The sequence below is a fragment of the Mustela nigripes genome, chromosome 2 (genome assembly GCF_022355385.1).
Source record: "Mustela nigripes isolate SB6536 chromosome 2, MUSNIG.SB6536, whole genome shotgun sequence".
NCBI lineage: Eukaryota > Metazoa > Chordata > Mammalia > Carnivora > Mustelidae > Mustela > Mustela nigripes.
The window spans coordinates 145,513,224-145,535,071 of record NC_081558.1 but is presented as its reverse complement, the minus strand read 5'-3'; the positions used below and the strand labels follow the sequence as shown (position 1 = coordinate 145,535,071).

Sequence of the window (21,848 nt, the reverse complement as noted above, 5' to 3'; positions counted from 1 at the left end):
TGATTCTTCATTTACTACCTTTCCACCTTGAGTCTACCTATTACTACCTTTTAGATTTCAATCTATTTCTCTCTATCTTCCCTCTTCTATTACTACATTACTACCTTGATTACTACCTTTTAGATTTTAATGCATTTCTCTCTAATGGGTCTTGTCTTCCCAAGTTCAAGAATGTAGACTTATCCTTTATCCTGAAATAGCCTTTCACTTGACTCAACTTTGAACAGTTATTGCTTTTATCTCCTTTGGACTTATAGACAGATGGGAAAGAGACAAAACATTCTGAGTTTTGTATGTTCTAATACATATTTCAGTCATTATTCTAAAATTAGTTAAATCACTTAAAACAGGGGTGATGAGGTGCTGAAAATGGAAGACATTTTCTAATGTGTTTTGAATATTGAACAAATCATCCTTTCCATGTACAGAGAATGAAGTTGGTAAGGAGAATAAATGGTTGGAGACACTTAGAAACAGAAACTATGGGACTTAGTGATGGACTGGATATAGGATGATTCAAGTTTCTGGCTTAGGAAATTGTATAGATGGTGGATCTATTTTCTGCAATTGAGAATTTAAGTTTTTGAAGGTAGGATTCTATAAAATGCCATGAGTTAGAAGTATTTTGGAAGCACTTTGGTGGAGTACTTGAGTAAGTAGCTGGGTATAGGCCTGAAGCTCAAAAGTAAAGTATTGGATAGAGATAAATCATTTGGGTATAATTGATCAATTAAACTATAGACAAAAATAAGGTTGTATGGGAAGAGATTATAAAGTAATATGAGAATAGGGCCTAAGACCAAAAGAATAATTACACAGTGGATGGTCTATATAGGAGGATGTCTGCAACAGAGCATTACAAGCAGCCAGGGTTAGAACAATAGAAATGTTAGTATAAATCAAACCAAGGGAAGATGATTTTCTAAGAAGAAAAGTTGTCAACAGCACCATATCTGGCTTAGAGTTCAGACTTAGAGTTAAAACTTTCCATTGAATTTTGGAACATGGGTGTCCATGTGGACTCAGTCACAGCTATTTGGCAAAGCAAACATCCAATCTTCCTTTAACCCTTTAGATGGGCTTAGACTACTACACAAAAATTATACTCATGTTGATCAACAATGACCTACTGATCAAAATCAATTTCCGATCTTTAGTCTTATTGCTCCTGAACTCTGCTAATGATGTTAACTACTATTCTTCCCTGGTGGTTATTTCTTTTTTAGGTCTTATTTCTTACTCTTCCTCCCTTGGTTCTTTTTCTGGGTCCAACCGTGTGCTCTTCTGTTTGGTTGTTCTAGTCTCTTTTCCAGTTTTGTTTTGTATTTGCAAGGTTACACTGAAAACCATACATATTGCTTAGACCAATACTGTCACTTCAGGAAGGACAAATACTAGTGGCAACCAGTCTGACACTGATAATGTTCTTCTGAAAGTTTTCATTTTAGCCACAGGAAATATAGTTTTCATTTTTTTCTTATTAGTTAATAATTTGTGGATATAAGTGTAAGTTGTTCCAACAAAAGTCTTAACAACACAAGAGTCCAACTTCAAGAAGGTCCAAAATATTCTGATCAACCAAGATAATCTATAATTAGAACCTGTGATTTAGGGAAAGTATTTCTTCAGATTTGGAGTTATGACAACCACAAAGCTTGAAAACAGATGTAATTTCATATTTGGAAGGAATGTGAACAGAAAGAGTGATATTGAACTCTTAGTCTATGACCAATGACAGACATTGTGCTAGCTTTTCTATGTGTTTCTCATTTAGTCCTCAAAAACCTCTCTTTTAGGTAAATTTTATTATCCTTTTTTGTTTCAATTCAGGAAATTGAGAATGGTTAATCTCTTTTACTCGGGATATAAAACTAATAGATGATTGAGACAGGATTCAAACTTAGAGCACTAAAATTTCTAATTACATGCTATTCTCCCCCAAATACCCAGTAGTGTTTTTTGAAGTTTTGCAATATCCCAAAGACAAGAAAGTACAGAGGGTCACATCTAGAGCCCAATACTTTATTCAAGAATTGAATTAAAAAATAATTGTCATAGATCACAATTTTAAATAATTTAATTTTGTTATATTTGGTAACCTTCTGGTATCTGTGTATACTTAGAAATGGAAATGCGTGGTTTCCTTTTGTGGACACAGATAACCGGGGTGTTCACTGAGTTTCAAATACAATAAAAGTCATGCATCAAACTTTGGCTCTGAAATCACAATACAAATTATTCCATAAATAATTTTCTCCAACTATCAAATTCTAAGCATTAGTTTTAAACTTTTCAGTGTCATTAATGATAGACTCTTGAAAGACCAACCCTCCATTTGCCTGATTATAGTAGCTTATTCATGTGAAGTGACTAATAAAATGGTCTTTTAATACACAGCACATAAAAGACAATCTTGTGATGTCAAGTTTCCTTAGTTCAGGATGCTTTTGTTAGATCATGATTCTGTACAGAGTGAAATCATTATTATTACTATACAAATCACTATTCCTGAAAATCAGGCATTATCAATAACATGACAAATTCAGTTTATCCCTTAGAGGGGTAAAAATGGAAAAAAAAATATCCTAAACAGGTGTGATTATGTTTGGATTTATTAGATCACAATATTTGGTAGATATTATTTGAATATCTATGCCAAGTTTTTAAAATTGTCATTATAAATGCTAATTTTACTTTAAAAATAAAATGAACAGACTGGTATAATTGCACTTCTTTCGAAAAGACAATAGGTGAAATTCAGGACTTTTTGCTTTTTCTAAGAGGAGTATTGTTATTGCTTCAAACATTTGGTGATTCTTGCACCAATGTATACTTAGGTTTTCCATAATTCCCATACTTAATAGAAAATAAGTGTTTCCTAAAACTTACTAAATACTGAATTTAAAAGTTTATCTATTTGTTTTAAAATTTGAAATAATGACTAAATAATGAATTCATAAGTGATGCTTTAATGGATGAAATCTATATTACATTCCTGATACTAATGACATTTTTAATAGCAATAAGTTGTTTCATTGTGTCTGTCTACAGGATTTTGGATAATTCATCGTTTTTTGGTCATAGGCATAAGAGATCACTTAACATATCTAATACATACAGTTTCCTCAATGACAATAATTATGTCTTTAAAGCAGATTATAAATTAGCACAAGTGATTAAAATATACTTAGTTTCCATTTTTGCTTTTTTAAACCGAAACTAAATCTTTCAGGTTAAGAATGATATTACATTTAGGGTCAATTACAATTTATGACTTCATTCCACTTCTTTGTTTTTCTTTTCTGTTCCCCAGTTACTTAAGGAATGTGAATCTCAGTAAGTTACATTTATTTTGAAATAAAAATATAGTTCAAAACAAGTTTCACTGCCAGTGGAAATTTTCTAACGGTGTCTGTATTTTTTTAGGAAGCTGTGATTTATTTACACATTCCCTCTCTGTAAACCACTCTGTTCTATCATAATAAAATCTACAAATAAAGGATCAGCTCTATGGGGCAATGTTGATATAATACTAAGAGTAAAAACATAGTACTTGTTTGTCAAAAGAGTGTCCAAAGATTATTTCATCAAAGTAAAAATATAACACTTAAAAGCAATTTCCATTATACACTTGAAACTTTGAAAATGTTCATGAAGAGTAAAATAATATACATTTTCTGGCATATCTAGTTAAACGTCACTATAGATGAGAAAAACTAATTTATTTTAAGTGACAATGACCTTGAAAAGTAACTTAGCTTTTTACCATTATTACTATTTTCTTTTTGAGTTCATTTCTTAAACCATTCAGGTTATTTTGCCATTTATCTAGGTATTTAAATTTTATTTTCTGAATTTGGAGAGAAAAATCAGAGACTCAATTTCATTCTCTAATTTAAACCAGATACACATAATAATATATGTGTGTGTGTATGTATTTAAAACTTGAGTAATATAATAGGCTAATTGTCTTTATTCTGAATGAGAAAATGAGCTAACTCCTATTCTTTTTAATCTGATAAATATCAAAAGTATTTTTATAGAGCTGCTAGTTTGTAATCAGCTCAACTAACAAATATTCTCCTTTTTTATGTTGCATAAAACAACTAAACATAACTCTTGCTGATTAAATTTATATCATATTTAATGTGGTATTTGCACAAAATCTTTAGAAAATCAAAGAGTGATGAGTAAAGAAGGCAGAGAAAAATACAAAAATCTTTACAAATAAAATCAAAGCAGAATGTGAAAAGGTGAGAGCTCTTTTATAACACTTGAGATGTGCAAAGTTTTAAATAGTCTGGTTAAGATATTAACAAAGGGAAGCTGAGAATCAAAGTAACATGGAAAATCACCTAGCACAAGGATCTGAAATATGGTAGTTCCTCCGTATTTGTTGAATGACTTTGAAAAAAAATCACATTAGTAATGAAGGAGAAATATCTGCATGTATTTTGAATATAGAGTAACTTCGTATAGTTTTAATATGTTTGTATTTTGAGAGTTTCCATGAAGGAGCTTCCTTTCATTTAATTTATTTAAATTTGCTTTAATTGATTTTTCAGAGAATTCCTCATGGTGGCAATGATTCCCCAGGGTGCCAATTCTGAATCATGTTATGCTTAGTTTTTAAAAAATCAACTGGCTCAGGCAAATGAACTTATCTAAGGAGAAAAATATTGAAATATTTTCTTTAGTCTGACTAAATGCTATAAGATTTGCTATTGCTAATTTAATATTAGTTATATAAGATAGTACATATAAGTTATATTAATCACATATTTTATAAATAAGAATTGCTAATTAAATATCAAAATTTAAACTTAAAAAAGTTTTAGTATAATGTTTGTAACATTTATGTCTCATATATTCATTGACAGTGGAGTTGAAATTATTAATGAAGGCAAAAATTGAGTCGATTGATACTGAAATACGTTCTGAGTGATCACACTGGTGGAGACTTAAATGTTTTCCAGACTGAGTTGTGTCTAACAGTCAGCTTTGTTTATTTGTTTTTGTTTATTTGTTTTGGTATTTTCATCTACTTTCCCTACTTGACTCGGACAAAAGCAATAATTCATTGTGTTGTGGCAAAGAAATGTGTATAAATAAGTAATAACAAATAAATATAAAATGCCTTATAGCTTTATAAATATATAGATATGGATATATGTAACTTGCAAAGTGCTTTGTTCAAAAGGAAATCTGTGTAGGCATTTTTGCCAGTCTTACCTAATTTAATCTTCAAATACTGTTGTACTACTAGAAGCAGTTCCTCTTGGCTCACAAGAGATGATGATTACATTTTCAGAACTATTGAGAGACATAACTCTTATTATAAAAAAAATTACAAGACTTATCATAAAATAAATTATTCTAAAATGATAATATTACAAAAAACCTGAAAAAATAAAAAGGGTAATATTCAAAATGCATTATTCTTAATTATTATATAATAATTCACTAATAACTCTGCTTTTGATGTTGCTAACAATTATTGAATCTATATGGGGAAATAATATCATATGATGTGCAACTTTACATCTCTTTCCAACCCTGTGTTGGAAGCTTGAAATTGGCCATGATGGAAGGATTTACACCATACGAAATCAACAAATGCAAATTAGACATTTATAAGCATTTACTGGTCTAGAACAGATTTGGTGCCTCTATCAAATATATAGACTGTCATAGAAGTGGAAATTTAAACTCAGAGAATTAGAATGAGTTGATCTCAACTCATTAGAATTAGTTGATCAAATGCCACTCCTCTTGTGTTAGAATCAACATAACCTACCTGACTCTAAACCTACGTGTGTATATATCTACTTATATTTTGCTGATGCTATGTTGTCTGGCAAATGCTAATAACATTATAAAGACCCAACTTCATTGAACTCTTCCAGGGTGCCAGTTTCTCTGGTAAGTATTTGAAATACCTTACCTTAATTGTCACGGAATTGTTATAACTTATTTGATAGATGAATGAAGGGTGACTTTGGGAATGTATTTGTCTTTTCTAGAGTCAAGATTTGAACTTTGACCTCTCTAATTCTGAAGCTACATCTCTACTCATACTGCTTATCCAAAAAGCCTTTAAAGGTTGATTTAAAACAAAACAAAATGGGTGGAGAAAGAATATACACATGAACTTTCCTAATATTATGGACTTGAGTGTACTTTTATCTTTACTTTACTTCTTACTTATTTTTAAATATTATAAAGTTGCTGCGAAATTCATCTACTAATTTCATTTCTTTGTGATGTTGATTTAAAAAGGAAAAGAAAAAAAGGTTTTCCCTCACCTTCCATTCCTTAAGGGCAAAGACTTCTCTTTAGGATTTTTCATCTTAAATATGCCTATGAAGAAGCAGCCAAATTATAATATAATTTTAGGCATTAAAGAGAGACTTGTATATGATTTTAGGAAGCATTTTCAAGGGCACAATATTATTTAAATATAAAATATTAGTGTTTTTTACTCACTTTTCTAAGCTATTTAAAGTGGTTTCATTAAATACCAAGCTTAAATAATAAAGACTAAAATGTGAAATGATCGATAAAGTTATTAAAGATTGTTATTAAAGAAACAGAGGCCATAAGAAAATACCAAGGTTTAGGTAAAAGAGAGACACAGAGTTATAAGAGTGATAAATGCAATGATGAAAGAACAAAATAACTTCAAGTAAATTATTCTTTGCAGGAGAAAAAAAATGAGAGAGTATTAAAGGAAATAGAAGCTCAGTCTGATAATAGCAAACTAGTGAAGTTGGTGTCTTTATAGTTTCCAAAAAGGCTATACCATCCAGTGAAGATGTTGCTATTTTGAATTAACGTATTCTTTTAAAATCACATATACATTCATTTACAAAAGAGTCCTATTCAAATATTTTCTGAAAATATATATTTACTGTTTTGTTGTGATCACATTCCTCAGCTATTTTATTCTCTTCTTATATGGAATTATGTCAGTAGAAAAATTTTCACTTAAAGGTAATTTCTTTAAAGGTAATTTAAATAATACCTGAATTAACCATTTTTAACCTAGAGGAGGTAGCCTGTTGAAAGCAACAGGATTATTATCTGATGGGAGATCTATTTTTCTTATTAAATATCACTTTATATCACTAATTCCACATAATTTTTAGAGTTGAAATTCAAATAATGGAATTTTGATTTTTCCACACTTCAAGGCATTATTTTCTTAATGTGTCAGGAAATATTTTTAAAAATCTATGTTGTTTTTTCCCCTCGGAACTGATAAGAAAAATGTTATAAATGAACTGTGAAATCTCTATGTCTATTTCACCTTAACCAATGCCTTACTAAAAAGTGATATGTGAATAATATAAAAAGGCCCCAAACATTCAGAAACTTAGGTAGTGGTACCAAAAGAGAAACAAGTCATTCTTTTAAAGCATGTATAAAATTTTGCAACAAAATGAACAATACTGATACTTGAAGCTCAAGAAAAGATAGGTCAATAAAATCCATTTTTTTAATAGATTGAAAAATCTGTTATTCAGATGCTACAATGAGAATGGACAACTTATCCAAGTTTTATATACTAAAATCTTTATTTGTTTGCTTGCTTGAGTTTTAGATTGTACAAATGTAAGCACAGTGATAAAGGGACTCCATCATTTCAACTTAAAGTATCTTAAAAGAATGGCTTTCATATGGAACTGAAATTCTATTTTTTTTAACCATTCAAATTTCTTGGTTTATATAATGTACATATCAGTGTAGAACATCATTAAGTTTAAAAATACTACAAAAACTACATTCATAAGTAGAAATATTTCTTTGATTGGAAAATTGATTTTAGTAACATTTCAAAATTATAATTTTATTTTGAATTTTCCCCTAAAAACATTTTAAAATTGTCACCATTATGATTAAATCACAATTAAGGCTATCATCTTCTTAATAGATTTATTATTTATCTTTTAATGTACAAGTCAAAAATTTTTTTGTAGAGTTAGAAGACCTAAGTACTATTGAAAATAATAAGCTGTGATGCAGATTCAAAGAATGCTTTATTGGAATTTTATAATTATGCTATTATTTCTTCTTACTTTGTTGCTTTAAAATATTTGATGGTGGTAAATTATTAGTATAATTTAAAATATGAAAAAGAAAAGGTTTTAATTTAAAAAATTAGAAGATGATCTCATCAGGAATTTTGATTACTTTACCACACATTACTCAATCTTTAATGTATGAAAGGATACTACCAATAATTAATAAGAAAATATGACAAGAGTCATCTTTCTATAACATACATTATTAGGCCAACTCTCCTTATACTTTCTTAAACATAGGATTTTTTTCCCATATGGTGCAGTTATTACTATTAATGAAATGCGATTTATTCCTAACTTTAAAATGGTTGTATGGGAGTATGCATTTCAATTTTAATTAGTAGCTGAATGAAATTAAAAATGGATAAATATTGTATAATTTTAAATTTACAAGTGGGAATGAAAACACTTGAAACTTTAGTCAGTAGAGGAAATGAGCAGAAGAGATAGAATTGTTTATAATTTTATCAATCCAATATCTTTGTTAAGCTATTTCTGGACATAAAGTGCTTTATTTGGCTTAAATATTCCTGAGAAGATAATGCTAGACTGACTTACTCATATTATTCACATATCTTCTTGAAGATGACTACTACTGATGAAGAAATAGTAGATTCTGTAAGGTGGAAAGTGAATTTTACAATGCAGAAATTACCTACCAGAGTCACTTACTTTATGATAAATTTAGATATTGTATGATTGCTCTAAACAAGAATAAAAAGCATGATTTGAGAATTTGGATGCAGGATGGGAGAGGAGAGGGAAAAGAATATTCTCAACTGTCATTTGGTTCAAATGACAACATATCAAGTGAGTGTATTATTCATCAAAGATACTGTCTTTTACTTATGGACTGTTCCATAATGGATTTGCACTTGTTGTTTAACTATTTCCTGAATGCAAAAGAGTAGTTAAAAACCCAGGATGATACAAAGCCTTGATGAATTAACTTAGTCCCAATCTGATGAACTCTTTTGCTACTCACTTGTCAAAAGTGAAAAGATTGTAGTACTTAGAAAATACAACTGCCTGCATTCTTAACTGGGCACAGTAAATCGTAAGTAAAATTGCATATTTTATTGAACATTAATTATACTGTGAAAATCTTGTCAATTCTGTTATTTTTTTCTTAGTCAAAATAGATGCTTTCAAAGTATTAGTCATGTTCAAAAATTGAAAACCTTATATGAATTTCCTGTAGGACTGCAAGAGCCCTCAGAGGTTACCTAGACCTATCCCTATATTTTCCTGGACAGGAAATTGAGGCCATACAAATTAAATAATCCATCTAAATTGCATAGCTACTTAAAGGCATTTAGAGGATTTTCAGCCCAAGAAATTTAGGGAACAAAATGATATGGTGTAGCACCCATTTCCTTTTACTTTCTCATCAGAATTACTCTGAATCTGTAAAGCTACAAAACATCTAGAGTAACAAGAGATGTTCTTCTGGGGACAAAGTAGTAAAGATTAATGCATGTAACTCTGTATGTGCATGTGTGCGTGCGTGTTTATCTTTGTGAATTACTGGACTTCTCCAATCTATTTTCTCAGTCTCCTTGTTTATAGCCTCAAGTATAAGTGACAAATATTCCTTTTCACCGGTCTGTTTTGAAGCTCAGCATACTTTTTCTTAGGGATTTGTTTTTGATTCTTCCAGATAACTCTTTATCTGAGATGATATAAGAAATAAGAGGTTAAAAAATAGAGAGAAGACATACATCCAGCACATTCTGTAACAGAGCACCAGAAAACTATACTTCAGCTGTTCCAAAGGCTGCGTTTCAAGGAACAGAAAATTATCTCCGAACAAGGCAAAACTTCATTGTATATTGTGATTCCCCTGTTGTAACCATCACTGATGCCAACACATGTTCTGCATAACTAGAGAAACACACATTGAACTCAAAATGCCCCGAGAGTATTGTCCTTCATAACACCCTGGTGTCTCGTGTGTAGCTGAATGAATAAGAAATGACCGAGCTATTAAGATACTAAACAAAAGTCATCTAGGCCCATAATATTGATGTAACAGCATCTCAGCACTGTATTTGCTTCCATTAGTTTGTCTAAAATAAATCTTTCTATCTTAAAAAAAAAAAAAATCACACTGAGCTTGATGGTAATGTGCTCCAGGAATTTTTAAAAAAGGGAATCCTGCTGTAGCTCTTTTTGGGAGTTGCACACAGATGTGTGATTGTGCAGCTCCCAGGGTTTTTGCTTTTTAACAAGGTCTAATTCTCGAAGTCGCCCTTTATAAGTTTATCTTCCTCATCACACACTGCCAAATATACAACGAAAATGGAATCGGCCCAGTAGTTGAAGTACATAGTATTTATGGCTCTATGTCTCTTTCTAGCATAACTAAAATCAGATTTTCACATTGATTTGAGAGAGCATGAATTAAGGAAACTCAAAGTTTGCCATATATATATATATGTGCAATATATATGTATATACCCTTCCCCCACAGAGCCAAGAGGGAGTTTATCATGGTCCCATTGTCCTTTCAGATGTGATCTCCAGTCTATTTGTAGTGCTTGTGCATACACACATGTCATATGTGGAGTTGTGCTCATGGGGATATTAGAAAACGGGCCATGGTACTCTGTTCTCAATCATATTTTATAAATATCCCAATTGTCAAGACCCAGTAAATTGCAAATAAAGAAGCTCCCATTGTCCAATATTTCTAACAGCTCAGCTAAGTTTTAACATAGTGGCCCTCTCTGCCGTGCCCATTTCCTATAAAATAGTATTTGAGATGAATTAACGTGACCAGACTCTGAAAGCCCCCAGATAGCTGCACCAATTTCCAGAGTGCAGGCAGATGTGATGTGAGCACCCCATTACGTGCATGTAATTTTATATACTTGTCCATCACCTTTTATACTGAAAGAAGCATCCTATTTTTAAAATTACTTAATTATTACTTAGGTTCCACGTTCACTTTTAAAAATCTTTCTATAAAGGGGAAATATTTTTTTCCCTCAAATTAACACGGATATAAAACAGAAAGATGAAGGCGCATAAAGGCCACGGACGCATTTTGCGGGGGATAGGTTCTGGTTGAATGAGATCTGGGATGTGTGCCAAATTAATAGAAAAAAATCCTGTTCTTCCTCTCCAATAGCCACAATGTTCATTATTAAGAAAAGCATATGAACCACAGGATTTGATTTTAATAACACCAATGTCTTCATTAATCTGTACATTCCATTTAGCCTCATTATTGGGCAAATGCTGAATTAATGCATAACATATTATTGTCGGACGTCCCTTGCAAAACATTTCTTCTCCCTTCTTTTATCATTCATTCAGGACCCTCAGGTGTGCATGTCATGTGTTTAAATAGGCCTGTAGCCCTCAACAGCTCTTTTCTTACCTCAGTCTAAGAGGAGACTTTCTGCTTGGGGTGCCTACAAAGGGGTGTGGGAAATAGAGCTGCGGATTCTCGTTCAAACCCGTCATTATTATTATTTTTTTTTTCTGTCATTTTAATGCTGTCACGTCAAGAAGGCCTCTCTGTCACCTGCAACTGAGATGATGTTTCCTCGATGGTCTCCGGGCCTCCTTCTAAATCAAGAGTGGTGATAGCCAACACCGCTTTGTATCTGCGGAACAAATAGTGGCCTTTGTCCAGCACAAGTCCCTAAACAAACTTAATCTCTCTAACACGGTGACAGATGACATTTAGATGTCCTTGTTACCCTTAAAATGAGTTTTATTGACAATCAGAGAACAAAAAGAAGGCCCAGAGAAAGCCCAATGTTTTATAGGCTTGCTAACAACATCTTAGTGCGGAGGGTGAGGAGAAAGCCTGAAGTTGCCCCCATTTTCCCCTGCTTTGCTATATCACCATGACAACAGATATAGAAATCACTTAGTGACTCCTAGAAAGAAAACACAGTGACACAGTACCCCTTGTATGGCGAATCAAACTAAAGCCTTCATTCAAATAGCTATTCAGCTTGGGCATTCATGTAGAGGATAGGGTGGGTTTTACACAGGTAACTACAAGGGAAAGGCCAGCGGACCTTCCAGCCGCAGCATATGGCCGCGTCTCTGTCTAATTAACGCATCCTCAATAGAATTGATCCATTTTAAATTTGTTTTCTTTTACTTGAAACATCACTAATGTAAAGGGCAACATTAATCAACATCGTGGAACTTAAAAGGGCATTAAAGAGTGATCTTTTTCCCTATGCAACAAGAATCTTTTCAAGTACTTGTGTCAACCGCCCCGGATTCGGGGCTCCTTCCGAGTTCGCAATCCGAAGGCAAATCTAGAGAGGCCTCTACTGGCGAGTCTCTGTCAGCGCACCTGTCCGTGTGGCGCTGTCTCAGAAAAAAGCACGGGAGAGAATGACTCCCAGCTCTTAGGGGCGAGCTGCACCCAAGATGGACCACTGATGAACATACCGTACAAAACATTGAATAATGGCATTCACACTTTTGAAGTTGGTCATGTCTAACTGCCTTTTTTTCAGGTAATAAAAGGATCACAAAGCTCTGATGAATGAGCTGCTTGGACACTTTGAGATATTTTAAGATTGTTCAGCAAGGATATACCAGGTAATCTCTCTTTCATTCCCTCTCTCTCTCTCTCTCTTTACTTTGTACATCAGACTCTCATGCAAGTGTGAGAGTTAAAGAGCCATTCTAACATGCATTTCTATTTCTTGACATTGTCTGTGTGGAAGGGGTGGTGGATGGGACACATTGTTGACACCCATACTCATTATATTTCTCTCAGTTAGCAAAAAAAAGAAAATAAAATAAAAACAAAAAACCCAAAACACACACACACACACCAAAACAAAAACTAAACTAAATCTTTAGATAAAACTAAAGTATCCAAAAATTGTTTTTGGCTTAATTGCAAAGCAGAAGTTCCCTGCCAAGATTTCCTACTTACAGTGAAGAGATATGGGCCAAACATAATCTCCCCAAGTGAGACTAAACATGAAAGTATCATTGCAGCATATTTTTATCAAATTAAGCCCAAATAGGCTCACAGCTCTTTATAGAGGTGGAAAAAAAAATTTTAGGGAAAAAAGAGAAGATTTAATTTTTCCACCAGAAGTTTAAAATTATTTAATATTTCCTAGGGTAAGGATAGGTATGATCTATTTCTGCAGGGGGAAACTCAGGGCTTTTTTCCTCTTTGAAAAAATGACCTGACTCTACAAGTGTTATTTAACTTTGAAAGTTTTTAAAAGACAAAACTCTAACTCTTTTCTTGTTTTCAAACATTTATAGTTTTATATTCAGTGTTATTTTAAATAGGAGCATACCAAGATTCTATTCAAATTGCCTTTCAGAAACCCCATGAGTTATTTCTTATTGCAATGACTGATCTCTAGAACCTTGGAATTTCTCCCAGCATAATTTTCCTTAGCGTCATTTCATATTTCAAATCATTTCATGTTTATTTGAGATAAAATTTTAGTCAAACAATTTTGCATAGGGTAGGTTGGTTAGCATGTCAGTAAATTACCTTCTGGATTATACAGGTAATGCGTGGTCTTCTTTCAAGTAAATTTTGTTAGATGCCTTTGGGATCGCTACCTTGTAGTCCCAATAGTGACACCTTCTGGTAGAAAGAGAACCAAAAATAGTTTTAGTTTCTTTTTGCTTATTGTTTTAGAGAATGTTACCAGGGACTCTGTTGGTATAAATATAGATAATTTACAATTATCTTTTCAGGTCTTTTAAATATAGAATAATACATTCCCAAAATCTTATAAGTGACAGAGAAAGCCCGACTTCTATTTAGTTGTGAAACTGAAAAAAGTTACTAACAGAGGAATGCTGTCTAAATTACTGCCAAATAGTGTATAGATATAGAATTACAATCTTTTGGGTTCTTATGTAACATAGTAAATGAGAAAACAAAATTTAGCAATCGTCTTTCTGGGAAGTGCCCCATTTCACAGAACAGGAAGCTGATGGTCGAAATGCTTAACAGAAATATTTAACATTTCTCTAAGGTTTCCTTAAATATTTATTAAATGTTTTACATGTAAGAGAGAGAAAAATTGATCCATGAACAAAAAGATCAGATCCTAATTGTCAATAATCTTTGCTAATTTAACTAGAATTGCTTTTCCAAAATATAGATTTATCACAAATCAGAAGAAAACGTTGGGATCATGTTGGAATGTGATCATTTCTCAACTGAAGAGAAGCACATGGTTTGCAGAACATTGTATAAATAATGCTTAATCTGTATTGGAGAGGATTCAGTATTAAAAACAAACTTTGCCAAAACAGATCCATAGCTACCAAGGAGTGGTCTTCATTCTCTGTGAGGCTTTGGTGATGCTCCTCTCTAAATTGTATCTGTTCTTAATCTATAATATTATCACAGCAATCAGAGAATTTTCAGTTCCCCATACAGCATGTGGAGACTTTTGTAAGAAACTGCTTTCGATAATTACCCGGAGACCCATGTAACACCTGTGTAAGTCTTTTTTTGACTGGGTAGCCGTTCATTCGCTAAACTGTAAAACTATAGTATCAGTAATTCTAGAGTTTCACAGTCACATGAGATAAGAATGGCAGAATGTAAAGAAATCAGTTTCAACCCAGGATTAACTTAAGTGAGCATTTCCATGCAAAATGTGCCTGATGTTTGGTTCAGAGAACTTGGGATCTTTATTGATATTTCAGATTACAAAGAAAATATGGCTATCGGTCCCCCCAGATATTGTTTTTCCTTGGGGACTGTGGTCAGCCATATGGTAAACCAGCGAATCGTTTAATCCATGATACACATTTATGACTACTTTTGTGATATCACTGCGAGGAAACATGAAAATGTCTCACAAATTATGTGGCAGACAGTTATATTGGTGTCTTTGAAACCATCTTTGGCTCTGCTGTGTGCCTTTGTTTGCACAACTTGAGCACATGCTTCAAAATGTCATCCAGATTACAAGCATGCAGGGAATGAAGTATTACTTCTGTATCAATATCAGGAGCATGCTACTTTATTTCATTAAATAGCTCATCCGCCAATTGCACTTGGTAAATTTGTGAAATTCCTGCTTTGTATTTCTTGCAAGACTTATTTTATAATGTTATTTGTGATCTGAGAAAAAAAAGTCTTCAAAAATTGTTTATGATGATGAATATGGGGAAACAAAGGAATTTTAGACTCATAAATTCCAGCATAAAAATTGCTAAGCGCAACATTTACACAAAATCCTTCGGCCAACCCCCTGGCAATTAAGTTGGGATACGCTGTGCTCGGAGTGAAAATAAGGACAGAAATTAAAACCAAACACCCACAAAGATTGAAAAAGTTTGGTTGGGGTGTGGGTTTTCCTGAGTACCTGAGATTGCATTTTAGCTGATCATTAGACGCAACTGTAAAGAAAGGCCCTGTTTTGCCTTGGGAGAGTTCATCCAGAGATTGCACAAGGGATTTGCACAGAATAAAGCTTCACAAAACCCAAGGGCTGTCAGAGGGAAATGGTATCCAGGAGGACAGGGCAGGCCAAGCATCCCTTCAACAGCAAAGCCACACAAGAGAGCCAGAGGCAGCACAGAGCCTGCCAACGCAACTGCCTACCACGTCTGCCAAGGAGCCAGAAGCCGCTTGTGGGAAAATATCACTTACCCTTAGCATCTGGGTCCTGTGATTGTTATCCAAAGAGACAGAGTGGTAAGATATAGTGGGATAAACAGCATCCCATTAAACACACACACACACACACACACATACACACACGACATTCCTCTCTGTGTACAGAGGGAGATAAGCCACGCATGGCCTTGAATTAGAAAGACTTTCTGTAGTTGGAATTCTTTTAAACAAGATTGAATCTTAGTTATATATTCATACTTCATAATGAGGAGAGCTTTAGTAATTGCTATTCACCAATAGCTTTGGTTTGTAAAAACCAAGAATGAGTTGAATTTGTGGCTCTTTGCAGATGAGTCTAGTCCACTATGAAATGGTTATTCCCTTGGAGTTGCTGGTTGTAGCTGCCAGATAGGATTATTAAAAATTAAATCTCAACGACAGAGAAACTAAAATGAAGTTTGATGTTAAACTTTTTTCCCTTCTTTTTTGGGTATTCTATCACTATTTTTAAGAGGCCAGGTTCCAAACATAAGCTCCTAAAGTAATTGGTGAATTCTTATTTAATATATGCTATATTATAAGCATATAATACATAACTATAATTTGTATGTCATATAATATATATTTTACATATATGTTTAAGCTTGATAAAATGTCTTCTAAAGTACACACTTTCAAATTACATCTGAATGAGTGTTTTTAAGGTTTCCAAATGTGACAATGTGATCATATAGATTCACTTGTTATTGAAATATGGAACAGGGAAGGGAGGGAGTCTAGAGAATTTAAAGATTGGAGACACCTTGTGGTTAGCACAAAGGCCTTTGCTTTTTAGCAATATAAGCACTGTTTGAAGATTATTAGAATGGCAGAAAGTAAGTAATGGCTTTTTTTTTTTTGAGTAGTCAGTAAAAGCATAAAAAGTATTTTTCATTTGAAAGATTTGGCTCTGATATCAAGAACAGAAAAGAGTGCTGTTTTAAGAGCCAGTGGCAATACAATATGCCCAAAGACAAACTTTTTATATTTAAATTCATTACAAGTCAGTTCTATTACCCAGGCTAATGCAGAGCATTCGGAATTACAATCTCACTTATTTAACAGCAGATTTATTATTAAAACTTTTTGATTTTCCATGAATGAAATTGAAATTTCAATTGTGTTTGGCTGACTAAAATACATATACACACACACACACACACACACACACACACATATATGCATCTCAAGGCCTTAAAATGCAGTTGCTTTTTTATGCATGTTACACAAGATAATGCGTATAGGTCAGTTTATGCTATAATATACATAATGACATAAAAAAACTACCTATAAACATATTCCACATGAGCACAAACTTTATTTTATGGACACTTAATTGTTTATTTGTATAAATAGCAAAGTAATTTAAGAATGTCTACCATCTAATGATAAGATGAGGACAATGTTCAAGAGAGGTGAAATTTTGTAGAAGTACAAATCCATGCACAAAAGTAAACAATTGATGTGTTTTTACTTTTGTTGTTTTTCATTATCACATACACACAAAAGAAAATTGATTCTGACTGGTAGTTTTTTTGGTTAATAGAGTATTTCTTTTCTGGTACCAGAAATTCTCAAAATTGTTCAAATTTAGTTTCATATTTCTAACATTTCCATACAAATTAGAAAGGTATGGTGAAAACAATTTCTTTTATGTTACATATCTGTGTAGTTGTGGAAGAGCCTGTGAATTCAAAATAATGTTCAGTTATGGAAAGAGGAAGGTGAAGGAATAAGTTTCAATCATTTTACTTCACTTAAAAATTTTAAATTTTCAAAGGAAACATGAAATACTCCATCTTTGTCAGTACATAAAATAACTTACGAACAGATACAAAAGACTGGTAAGAATTTATAAAAACTTTTTTGTTGGCCATGTGTTGTTACATTTTCCATAAAGGAAATAAATATCCCCAGAAAGATGTACATGAAATCAGACCTACTTTTTGAGGATATTTAAATCGTTACAACTTCACAGCTATAATATTAAAAGCAAGTATTTAATTTTGATTTTACTGTTAAATATTTGTCACTTTTGTTATATCTTTTCCTCACAATTTTTGTTTCTTTCCATTTGTCTTTTTTTTCCATTTCATTTCTCATTGCTAAGGTCTGCACTGAACAGTTTCAATTTTCATTCTTTTGATTATGTTTATATTATGCCTTTAATATTTAATAGTTTTTTTTTTCTTTTAAGTTTAGGTGGTTTTTCAACCCACTATTTTAATTAGGTCTTCTTTAATATCACATAATATTTCCTAGGAAGTAGTAGTATATACAAAAGCATCCCCCAAATCCTTGTAGTGTATTAACAGTAGTAAATTGCAACTTGCTATAATTGCATGTGGCAGAATCACTTAACCCTTGATGATCTTAACGTTTTGAATTGTGAAAGGAAGATCACACTCATTTACTAAAGCCAGCACAGTTTGCACACTTAACTAAATACATAGCCATGTTTCCCAGGGAATTTTTTTTCCCCTGGAATATACTGTCTGAAGCTGCAGAGGACAAGTTAGCCTCACATTCCCTGTATTCATCCTATATTCTTTACAACTGTCCAAATTGTATTAGAATTTGCTTATAATGATGTTATATGATGTCCTTGTTGTGATACCGGCGTTTGTAGAGAACTTAATATTGATTTACTGTGTCTTTTGCCCATCTTTGAGCAGCCTGGATAGCAATTACAGCTGTTGGTGGTATCTATTTTGTCTTTTCATAATTGTCATTTCTTGTTCTACTTAAGACTAAAATATGAAAATTGTACCACGTGCACATCAACAGTGCATTAGCCAAGTTATCAGCAATATCTGTGAAGAACCATCATTTTAACCGTGGTTCTTTACATTGCCTCTTCATTTTATTTATGAAAATTGCATGCTACAATATCAACTTGAACAAGAAATGCATTCGAAGGTGAGCCTCCCTGACATCAAGTCCTCATCTGGACCATTACTATCTTCCTGAGAAATCACTAGGGCTTTCCCAATACCTGCCTGCCTCTGCCAAACGCTTTCTCCCCCTCAGACTGGGATTTCTGACAAGCAGGGGCTGCTTTGTTATTTTTCAACTCTAACTGTAAAGAGCCCTCACAGGTTTTGAGCTCTCTCTACTAGTCTCATTTCAATTCACATTTCATAAAGAATATGGTATTTTCTACAAGGAAAGACATTTTTTTTAATAACAGAGCAGACTTAAGATGAGTTCCTCATAATCACAAATAGGCCTACCAGGTATAGATTTCCTCTAAATAAATAAATAAATAAATAAATAAATAAAAAGCAAAAACCTGCCTAAGAGCTGTTCCAAAATTCAAAAATGTCTCATTTGAAGACCAAATACACTTATGTGGGGAAGGGTGGGGGATATCATTGCCTGGGATCCTCTCAGGAAATTTATCAAACAGAGGCTGTAAAAAATAATTTTTAAATGATGGAGAGAGGAAACCTTTTTACAACAAATTTGGGATTTTTTTTTTCTGGTCAATTTATATAAAAACCCACAGTTGAAATAACTGAAGCACTTTGATTCTGTCTTGACTCAACAAACCTTGAACTACTTGAGAAGGATTCTTTGTGCTGTACAATGAAAATATAAATATCACAGTTCAAGATGAAACTGAATAAATATTTGGGTACTACCCTTACACACACACCACACACATACACACACACTCTCCCTCATACACACACACACACTCACACACTTTCCTATCAGCAGACTAAATTCAGCTAGTTCCTGAAAGGCATTCATTTTAAGAGTCACTATTGTTTTATTTTATTACATCTGTATGGAGACGTTTTAGAAATGACTATGTGCAAGGAAATAATAAATGCATCTGCAATCTCTAGCAGAGGCCCCTCCTCATGAGACGGTGGCGGGTGTTTGTGGGTGTTGTTATTGCCGTTGTTGCAATCTAGCTAATAAAGGCTTTCTCTTACACAAGAGAATTTTGACAGGGTTGACTCCAGACAGCTTTCCAGCTGAGGTCTGGGGCCTTGCTGAACCTTCAAAATTTTCCCATTTGAGCTGCATCAAAGTGAAGGAAATTCAAGGATCACTAACGTCTCAGATGGTAGCACTTGCCCTAACAACGAAGGTTCAGGAATTCTTTGGAGCAGGCTGAGGTCATTTTTCTCCCCTTTTCTCCTAATGCTTTTCTCTATTAATCAGAGCTCAGAGCTCAGATTGGTCTTCAACTTCCTCCCAATCCTTGCTAAGCCTGTCATTTCTAGCTATTATTTACTTTAATGGACTTTGGCTGATCCCTTATGAAGCTTTGGATCTGAGAATAATAAGGCTGGAGAGTAACGGCCATAGACATGGGTGTGGGTTTGCCTGCAGATTAACCGTGGCAGATGGGCTTTATTGCGGTTTCCTGTGTACTGAGTGTTGATTGAGAGGGTATAATGAGAGAGGTGGTGTCTACACAATGGTCACAGCCACTTCATTGCACTTTGCGTCTAAACAACCCCATTTTTCTAAATCTTTGGGTTGTGAAATTTTAGGAAGTCAGAGCACAAGAACAAGTACAAAAACAACTGTAAATAACCATGAATGTTAATCCAACACTAATTGGTCCCTTCTTTCAATATGAGTCCATTTTGCTCAGTTTTTAAAATTCTGGGTAAATTAAATGGTTAAACAAAATGTTCCTGCATTAGGTGGTTTGGGGTGAAATAGCGAGCAATGTGTATATTCTGTGTGTTTTCCGTTTGCTTGGGGTCTTTTGTTTGTATTTTGTTAAATATGCTCTGTTCGATTATTACCACAGACACTAAAAGCTTAAGTTATAATTATTTTCAGTTGCTTTGGGAATTATCATGTTGGCAACATTTTTCTGAATTAAATCAGAGTATATTTAAAAAAAAAAAATAACATCAGGGTAATTGTTTCATCCCTGGCATAAGGAAGCAAAGATTTTTTTTTTTAACCTTTCTCTATTTACTGCATTTGATTTAAATGTCTGCTCTGCTGCAACTCACCATGCAATTAAAACATGTTTTTTATAGGTGTTAGCTAAAGGTCTTTTACACATTCCTCATTTTTAAGATTTTACTTAATTCCTCCCTTTCACCAATGGATTAAATCACAACTATTGATTCCTTTCTTCCTTTGGGGCTTTCCCCATCTGTCTTAACGCTTTCATCCTACACCCCTCGGTCTCAGAGGGGTGTTCTGAAAATGAACCGCCAAAACCTGGAGAAGACTCTAGGTCAAGTTTGTGTACAAGAGTTTAAATTTTTAGTGACAGTCCTCTCTCACGGCCGCCTGAAAGTTTCCACACAGTGCTGCACAAGCGGGCACCACCAATTATCCTTCTCCTTTGAAAACCATTATCAAGTTTTTCAAAACTTCTTTCATTTCACTGTTGTCATTCAGTGAAAAGGAAACTAACCACCATGTCAAGACAACTCCGCTGCCTAGCAACGCAGGGCCACATTTTAATTCTGACTTGCTTCTGGTCTTGACTAATAGAAAGTGACTATGTTAAGCCAGTCACAAGAGTTGTTTGTCACTTCTGAAATGCAAACAAAACTATATTGTTTTCCAAAGTATTGGGTGTGATTGATGTAAAGATTTACAGTAACATCATTCATTTTCCCTTGTGTTTTAGCAGGATTGATGTCATATCTTTTCATGCTTTATTAAATGCTTTAAAAGAGCTAAAAAAAAAAAAATGACGCTTTTTGTCCTTTAAAGAGTCTAAAGAGTGTTTTTTTTTTCCAGTGAAATAGACTCCAACAACTTGTGAAATTTAATGAATCTATTCAACTAGTGTCAGCCACGTCCATAAATAATTTAATAAGAAACCATCATCCATGAAGAGGAATGCAAGTCGAACAATCAGAGAGGAACAGACCAGACCAAGGTCAACATTCTGGGGTGGGGGAAAGAAAAGTGAGGCTTTTAAATTGTGAGTCTCAGAGTTTGATTTATCACATTTTCCCACAGCCCTGTGTTCTGGGCCTTTTGGTATGAAAAGCTGCAGGTTGCTGACGGTGTGATTTTAATTGTAACTCTTTCCAGGCATATGTGTTGAGAGGTCTATAATAAAAGCATGGCATATTTAAAGTCACCAAATTCCTATAAAATGGTTATTCGAATTGAGAGCTTGTAGTTGTACT

At 33.3% G+C, this 21,848-nt stretch overlaps 1 long non-coding RNA gene across 2 annotated transcripts; it reads left to right on the top strand.

Moving 5' to 3' along the window:
- Window positions 1-5,589: 5,589 nt before the first annotated feature.
- LOC132010156 (uncharacterized) lies at window positions 5,590-21,567 on the top strand. Of its 2 annotated transcripts, none has more exons than XR_009402180.1 (3): window positions 5,590-5,922; window positions 12,575-12,659; window positions 21,451-21,567. It is a non-coding gene; the product is annotated as an uncharacterized LOC132010156 (long non-coding RNA). The 2 variants fall into 2 exon arrangements; XR_009402181.1 differs by lacking the exon at window positions 5,590-5,922 and adding an exon at window positions 9,089-9,141.
- Window positions 21,568-21,848: the final 281 nt, after the last annotated feature.